The 9,424-nt window shown below is 39.4% G+C and overlaps 1 long non-coding RNA gene across 1 annotated transcript; it reads left to right on the top strand.

Moving 5' to 3' along the window:
* Positions 1 to 922: 922 nt before the first annotated feature.
* On the top strand, positions 923 to 2,799 carry LOC145162653 (uncharacterized). Its single transcript, XR_013739229.1, has 3 exons — positions 923 to 1,016; positions 1,946 to 2,009; positions 2,606 to 2,799. It is a non-coding gene; the product is annotated as an uncharacterized LOC145162653 (long non-coding RNA).
* The last annotated feature ends 6,625 nt before the right edge of the window (positions 2,800 to 9,424 follow it).

Genomic DNA, 9,424 nt, shown 5'->3' with positions numbered 1-9,424 from the left:
GAAAAGTTTTCCACATCTTTTTCCAAACTCTTGAAGTCCCAATCAAAATGCAAATTTCGGGACGAAATTCCCTCTAACGGGGGGATGATGTGACAACCATCAAATTTCGGTCAAGTCAAAGTCAAACAAAGTCAACTAGTCAAACCGGTCAACTCCATTAACCCTTGTATGATAGGGTTTACGTTATGTAATCACTGTACAATTCGCTATTTTAATGAGAAAACATCATTTGGAAAGTTCATGTGTTTGATTTTCCTTAGCCTTAACAGTGCTAAACAATGAACCAAAGCGATAAAACACTATTGCACAATCATCGGGATTGTGTAGGACACTAAATCATGGCTTAACGGGGTCTATGGACCTTGCGTTGCGAAGCCGGACACTCAAAAAGATCACAAACGAAACCTCTCTCAATCTCATTCAAACCCCACTCAAGATTACTTGATGCTAATAGGATCAAAACCCATACACTACGATATAAATTGACGTTAATAGCAACATAGTATAGTACAACGTTATAACTATAATCAAATTAAATTATGATACCATATTAAAATCAAATCAAAGTATAATGCTCTAATTAAATTAAAAGAATCAAACTTGAATGCTATAATTAAACTTCAAATCAAAGTAGATTGTTATAATCAAATCATAACCTATCTTTTATAAAACTCCATTTTTATAAACTTTACATTAAATTTTATAAAACTCTATTTTTATAAACTTTACTTTAAATTTTATAAAACTCTTATATTAATTATGTAAAAGATGCTTGTGTTAGTGGGAAATTATGAAGACCACCAAAAGCAAAAAGATTATTCCCATGGTCTCCCACTCACACCTCCCATCCACTTTCCTTTCATTTTTCTCCCAACACATTATTCTCTTCACCACTTAAACCTTCTCTATTCTTTCTCTCACTCTCAATCTCGAAATTTCCTCCAAGAATACTCATATTCCATCCAAGAACAATCTATTATACTCAAATCTTCATCCCTCTTGAAGCATTCATCAAGGTATGTTGTTAAAAGTTTCAAATTCATACAAGAAACAAATTAAATCCACCAAAATATCTAAAACTCATTTTTTTCATAAACCTGATTTTTCTCAGAATACCATCAATAAAATAAGAAGTTCTGGAAATTTTCAGAAAATAACGTATTTTTATTGAATTATCATAATTATTTCAATAAAGTAGGGCAATAATTCACATAAAATACTTGTTGCATTCAATAAATTCCGAGAAAATTCTGGGATGACATGTATACTGATTAAACATGATATATGAAGTTTCATGCATTTATATTACTGTTTACTATTATTTATGATTTTATTGATTAATTAATAATGAAATATATAAAAAATACTTCCCATAGTCACAAATATCTGAAACTTATACACTGAGCTCTATATCATGTTATAAAACTATGGTTAATTTTACAGATTTTTTGAGAATCATTTACTATTTTTCCCGAATTTTGTGTTGTTTAATCATTAAAATATTAAATAAATACTAAAACAGTTCAGAAAAATATACAAATTTTACAGTAATTCATATTGTATGAAATAATGATTTCCTAAAAATTTCATAATTTTTCAATACTGTTTACTATTTAAAACTATTTTCCTAAGTATTTAAGCATGTAAAAATGCATTTTAATGATTATTTCATATAAATAATTGTTAAAATCTGTAAATAATTATAATTGGGCAAGTTGTTATTTTAATAAGAAATTATTAAAATATGACCTAAATTGAAAATATAAATTAATTATGCAAAGTAAGTAATTCAATTTAAAATTCATTTAACAAATAAATACCTTAATATTATAATCAAAATGAATTATTGTTAATTCATCTAATATAAGAATACGTGTCTAATTATTTGTATTAATACTTCATTCTTGTTTAGCAGTTCCTAAACCAAAACTATTAATTATATTAGGTTCTACGCCATTTTGACCCGAATCGTCTATCGTACGACACACGCATTTCGTTTTGGGACTAAAGTGAGTAATCTACCCCATATTTTATAATTTTCAATACTTTTGGGGTGTATCATGTGGTTCTAATATGTTCCAACTTCATTTTATTTTTTTATCACAATTGAGACATTGTTGGGACATTTATACGTGAGTCATTAATTGTATAACTATTGTTTGTTTACGCTACATGTACTTGTAGTGCATTATCATTTTTAGTCTAATCTCCATAACTATGCCCGTATTCTTGAGGTACGTTATGGACAATAATAGCGCTATTGGGTTGACCACCCCGCCTTGGGACGCTAAGGTGATTGATCGCACGTGGTTGAGTGTGTATGATGATTAGATGCTCCATCCTATATATATATATATATATATATATATATATATATATATATATATATATATACATATGTATATATAGGGTGAGGACTTATTGTTGTTGTTATCATTTGTTAATCAATTTTTGATTTATAAACCGTTATCTCAAATACAATTGTTTGCCGACTTCAAAAGAAAACAAATTTCCAATTATAAAGGTTTCAACTTCACAATTTTCTCTACTAAAATTAGATTACTCACCAACTCTCGTAGTTGACCTGTTTTTACCCATGATGCAGATTTGAAGAATGAAGTTGATGAAAAATAGGTTGTGCCTTAGAAATCCACAAGACTATTTAAATTTGATGTAATAAATGTTGTTCATATTTGGATTTGTATTTGTATGTTGCGGCTCTTGTTTGCATACTTAGCACTTAATTGAATCTAATCATATTATAACATAGTTGTCATGAGACTTTGAACAATATATCACGCCTCGATCGATTCCGACAAGGATCGGGGTGTGACACCATAGATCTAGCTTTTGAACCAAAACTCAATCAAAAAGGGACATGAGGAGATCTAAGAGGTTGATGAGCAAGGTCAAGACTTGATTACCAGAAAGTGATGAGATTGAGAAGCTACTTATGGATCTACAATCCTCTTCTTGATTCCTCCAAGATTTTCTCCTTCTTCAAGCTTCCAAGTAGACCACACACACTCCAAAAATGGCTCACAATCACAAGAAAGGCACTAGAGTTTCGTTCTGGACTTGAGAGAGCATTAAGGAGGCTGAGGGAATGAGAATATGATGCTTAAATAGGGCACCAGGTCCCGAAATTAGGGTTTCCCAACCCAGACCAGACTCGGTCGAGTCAGTCCCCCGAATCGCCTAGTCGGCCACTTAATCCGCGACACAGAACTCGCTCCTACTCGTTGAGTTCTTCCTTGGACTCGACGAGTTGACTCATTGACTTAGGGTTTTTCCTTTCCATTCTTGGTCTGCTGGATTAGGTGTGTTACAACTCTCCCCCACTTAAACTAGACTTCGTCCTCGAAGTCCGCTACGGCCAACAATCTTGCAATCTGCTCACAACATTTCTGTTCGGTGAATACCTCTCCTACTGATCCCGATCCTCGAGGGATCACTTTCATTGACCTTCTGCCCGGTCATTCAGCCAAAACTAATCCTTGAGGGTAAGAATATCGAGAGCACTCTGCTCACCAACAATCCTGAGATCACGACTCTTTCCCAACTGATAATCCTTTCGGTACTCCTCGAGTACTTATGCTGGTCAACCTAGGGGTTCACCCCTTTTTCCTTGAGCGTTCACTGGCCTTCCCAAGGCAACCTTCCATAAACAACAACCTCCTCTATCTCTATGAAGGATATACCCTTCGCTGAACCTACCTTCCCAGCCACTCCCAGTGGTGGTCACTTCGCTGATACATACTGAGTGCTTTCCCTTTCTATATACTGATGCTGGAAACCCCTCCCAACGGATGGATTAGATAATCCTTCGAGTAATAGACTCATCCCTGCAACGTTTAGACTCATACGAGAGCTGCGCAACATAGTCAAATCACTCACTCTGAGATTATTTAATCCTGTTGTTAGTGGCCTAGCACCTCTCAGTCAACTAACTACTTCCACTCATGGATCCTCTTACTTCTGTCCCTGTCCGAAGATTCTGCTGTCTCTGATCCACTCTCCGGACGATCCGAGACCATCCTGGTCCCAACTAATCTGCCATAATCTGGGTTACCGGACTCCCACCGGTTACTGCACCCAAGCTCAATCGCTCAGTCGCTCTCAGCGGCTTCCGAAGAAAACTTCGGCTAGCTAAAACTACTCTATATATACCTTACCACTCTGGCTCCATAAGTCCTGGGATCCTCGATCCCCTATCTTGACTCTAAGGTCCCTACCAGGTCCCACCTGCACTGCTAAAATCTCACGGGCCTCGCCCATGGGTCTCACCCAAACTATATCTTAGAGCGGTCTCTCCCTCTAGTCTCACCTGTACTGCTACTAACATACGGGCCTCACCCACGGGTCTCACCCAACTGTATAATGGAGTGGCATCTCCCTCAGGTGTCACCTATCTAGGGCTATGCGGGCCTGCCTCCATACTGAATCTCAACGAACTATGTCTACCTGATCCTGATCATACTAACTAGGAGTTACGGGGCTCGCCCACACTCTGCTAACTAGGAGATACGGGCCCTCGCCCACACTCCTCTAACTGGCTACTAACAAATGTTGCGGCTATCCTGCAGTCTTACCACACTCCCCATGCTGTCTCTACACTGACTACTAATCCGAAAGCATCCCATGTCGGACATTCACTCAATCAGCATCTTGACTCACTTGAGTCCTGCTGGCGATCCTCCAACCTGGTTTTCCAAACCAGCTATCGTCTAACGTGATTACTATGGTCCTCCCGTAGCCTCACTACTCTTCCTGTACTGTCTACCTACTGGTGAATGCTACAGCTACACCCGCAGACTTACAACACTTTAACACTCTCTGGCTGCTAGTGAATGCTACAGCTACTCCTGCAGACTCACAACACCTTCTCACACTATCTGGCTGCTAGTGAATGCTACGGCTAAACCCGCAGACTTACAACACTCTAACACTATCTGGCTACTAGTGAATGCTACGGCTACACCCGCAGACTTACAACACCTACTCACACTATCTGGATACTAGTGAATACTACGGCTACATCCGCAGACTTACAACACCTACTCACACTATGTCGAACACTCACTCGACCTAACACTCAACTGCACTTGGGTCTTAACTGGGGCTCTAACCTGGTTCCTGAAACCTGCTTCCCAACGCCAAGGAAAAGCATAAACCAATGTTGGAACGTTTTCTGAACTCCCAACTCATCCAATCCTCAATCAAGACGACTACTCAACCGTCTCCCGTTCTGAAGGAAAAATCTCTAGCCGGGTTTCCTAACCGGTCATCAGCTAATCGTGCATACACGAACTCAACTTCGGGAAGTTTTCCCCAACTCCCCACTCACGTGCTCCTCCATCCAAACAACCACTTGGGCTGCTTTCCTTCTCAACAATGATGCGAAGCCCAATCCAGTCACGCACTTACTTCTGCTTCTGACCACTCGGGTAGTTCTCCCCCACTTTGATCCCGCTAATTTCTTACAGCCCACATCTTGAGGAAAGTATTCCCAATCCTTCCTATCATCCAACGATCGATCGGATGGCAACCAATACTTACCATTGCTAGTGCTAAAAAACTAACCAATACCGAATCCGAACCACTCTGAAAGACTAACAGAACACCTCCTGAGCCCCAGTCACACACTTGCTACAGTGACTGCATCCCGAGAACCTGTTCTAAGGGAACATCTTCGAACTTCTACACTAACATCCATAGTATGCAGATGACATATAACTCAATCACAAGCAAGCCACAAAATTCTGAAATAGCCTTACCAATATCGATGCAGTACCATAACAATAAATTCATGAACAAAAGCTGAATTTTAAATACATACCAACGATCTATTGCGGCTCGATCTTGACTTCTTGCGGAACCATGGGCACTGGAGCCTGAACTACCCCTCCCTGCTGGAGTATTTGCAATGACACTTGAGCTGCCTTAACCCCTATACGGGGGCAATTCGCTCTGATGTGTCCAGGCTGATGACAACGGTGGCACAACTCTTCCTCCAACAAGCATTCTTGACGCTTGTGACCCTTCCACTTGCACCTTCCGCACTTAGACCTGCTACGAACATCTTTTTGTAGCCCTTCGTCCTTTGTGGAACTGCCACGACCCTTTCGATTTTTGACTCCCGCTACAGTCGAACTCAACTGCTCGGTTGGTTGACTCAGACCATGTTCCCGCTTCCTCTTTCCTAGGTGTACATCTAACCCAATCTCTTGCTCCATAGTTACTCTGACTACCCCATCAACGGCCTGCACAGTCGCTTTCTGACCTTGAAACCTAGCGGTTACCCTGGAAGTAACACGCTCAATAATGTCGGGTAACTCCTCACGTACGGCTCGCGAGATCTCCACAACGATCCAATCCTGCAGTGGACTCTCCTGGAGGCAAGGTGCGTGACCCACCTCCGATCCCTGATAACAAGATCTAATAACGGTATCCTCCCTTCCGAGGGATCCTAGTGATCCATAAGCACTGGGCCCCAGAGGAGCCCCTAACTGCCCCGTAACGATCTCGGCCCGGAAGGCCTCGATGCGGCTATCCAAAAGCTACAAAATTCCCTCCTTGACTGTACCGAAGATCAAAGGAGTCTGATCCAGAATACTACGTGTAACCTCGGCTGATACAAACTCCCTCATCCGCTCCTCGAGCTGCTCGGTCCCTGAACCCGAGCCTGATCCCTCTCCGGCGCCTGATCCGTCATTTGGTCTACCCCGTAGTGTCACCATTCTGCAACATATCATAACTACCATTAGCATACACATCTCTACTGAGGGATCACACTCACACTACAAGTCCCCCGGTTTCATCTCAGCCCTTCTTGAATCGAGTACAGATCCTCTGCTTTCAATAGTATGGGCCCCTACTACCTTCCACATCTATCCGTACTTTCCTCAAGAATTGTCTCGACTACACCAAGTCCCTTTCACTACTACTAACACTGCTCCCAACACTACTCTCATCCTAGGCTTGCCCTAGGGTAACCTCCAACTCACTATCTGCCATCAGCTGCATAAGAAGTCCCTGTTATCTCCCTTTAACTAACTCACGAATACCATTACATACTGCTTAGACTAAATAATTCTTCGAATGAGAGGTCCTACCCTACAACGGCTAGACTCAAACGAGAGCTGCGAAATAGGGCTAGACCTAACCTTCTGAAATTATTTAGTCCTTGCAACATGTAACTTAGCATATTCGTTTACTAGTTAACTAGAGATAACTAGAACTCCTAATAGCACAAAGCATTCAACATTCGGGCATTGGGAAAGCTAACCACATAATCCAATCAAGCTGTTCTATCCTCTAATCAGGAATCTGTACTAGCATGCAATTCATAAAGCTCATACACATAAACCAGGCACATAAGGCATCTTCCTAGATCCTTAGTCCTAATCTAGCATGCAGTTATTATAAACATAGCATAACATAACTTGTATGGGTATTTTGGGGTACTTACTTGAGCTCGGCTGATTGCATGCACCACAAACTTTTCTCTTTTCAAAGTTCCTTTCTTTATACTTTTCCAAAATTGTTTTCTTTTCTCAACATCCTTTTATAAACATGGTTTTTCTTTTTGCTTTTTCTAAAACTCTTTTCTTTTGCAAAAATTGATTTTCCTTTTGAAAATTTCTATACCAATTCCTCAGTTTGAGTTCAGACACACCCGAGAGTGTATCCGAATCCCTCAAACCAAGGCTCTGATACCAACTTGTAACATCCCAAAAATACAGTCTAAAAATTTCGTTTTTCAAACATAATAAAAGGGGTATATAACAAATCAGTGTATCTTTTTCAAAACACTTGTTCATTTTATCAGAGTAAACATACCAGGCTAAACTTCTTCGGTGTGTGCACTGCAATCTTCCCGAGCTCCTCTTTTGAAAACTGAAGTACCTGAAACCAAAACTGAAAACTGTAAGCACGAAGCTTTGTGAGTCTCCCCATACTACCACATACCGTACACATAATCTCATAACTTGGGCCTAGCCCACTGCATCGGGACCTGCCCGACATCAGACCGTAATCCGGTACACATATAAACATATCAACAATGCATATTGTCACACCCCCAAACCAGAACGGCAGAAACGTTCAGGGGCAGAGGACTTCATGTAAGTATCACAACACATGCAATATAGTAATGAAAGTACAAACAACCATTGCATTAATAAGTATAAGTTTTACATAAGTGTTTAAACATTAAATATTCAAACACCAAAGTAGGTACAGTAGAAGACAAGAGTCGCAGTATGGTACTAGGTAGTCTTCTCAAAAGCTTCGGGAGTGTACCTGTCTACTGGATTCCTGAGAATACAAGTTATTTTGAAAGAGTAGATCAACATTTAAGCTGGTGAGTTCATAAGTATTTTAGTTCTATAAAGTATACTCTAAGTTCTTTGAAAAAGTTCGCTGGTTCCTCCAGAAAATCCTATGTTTTCTGAGGTGATAAACTGATAACCTCAATAGTTCCCTCTGCAATTACTTAGTTTATACTAGTTATATATAACCTAATATCGAATGGACAGTTAAATGGGTGTATCTGCCCTAAGCCCACAACCAAACAAGGAACAGGAAGTAATGCGGAAGTCACACATTTCATATTCAATCGGATATTACTTATGTATAACTATGATGTAAAAACTAAGGAATTATATAATTAACCACTAAAGGTCCTTTATGTTATACTAGTTTAAAGAGAGTGAATGACTAAGTTCCATTTGATAAGTAGTTTTAAATCCCCATAAAACCGTTTCTGAATAGTAGTTTTAAATCCCCATAAAACCGTTCCATTTGTAAAAGTAGTTTAATCCCATAAACCGTTTCATTTGTAAAAGTGTTCTTAGTTATATTCGTCCTACAGTAAAACATTGGTATTAATCTTGGAAAGTATTGTATTATCCATAATACTGATTTGTGGTTTTAAATGTTCCAAAACCAGAAGTACAAGTATATTTGCCATACTTGATTTCATGATACGTAGTTTTTACTGTAAGTAAAAACTAACAGAAGGTATATTTGGTCAGGATGTAATTATCTTTTCTTACTGTTTTAACAGAAGTATATTACTAAGTAATTTACTCGTTGTTTTATCCATGTGAGTTCTATTAACCATACTAATATGACTGATGTGCCTGATGCGACGTTCTTCAGGCGTCGGAAACGATATGACATTTGACACCCTAGGCCTGCCGGCCAAACTGTAGTGAACAGTGAAGGTGTGGGATTGTCAGTCCCATATAGATCTATACACAAATTCACGCTCTCCCTACAGGAGATTCTGGTTAATAAGTCAGTACTTAAGGTCGTACTTAGATAAGTACACCATGAAGAGTATCACAAATTTATTGTTTCAACGAGCTTACGATGTATTATTACCCCGTGATTGCTAACTCTGGTACGTTGTATTTGT

This window comes from Lactuca virosa, chromosome 3 (genome assembly GCF_052849685.1).
Source record: "Lactuca virosa cultivar CGN04683 chromosome 3, Lactuca_virosa_CGN04683_v6, whole genome shotgun sequence".
NCBI lineage: Eukaryota > Viridiplantae > Streptophyta > Magnoliopsida > Asterales > Asteraceae > Lactuca > Lactuca virosa.
This window is presented reverse-complemented; position numbering and strand designations above follow the sequence as displayed.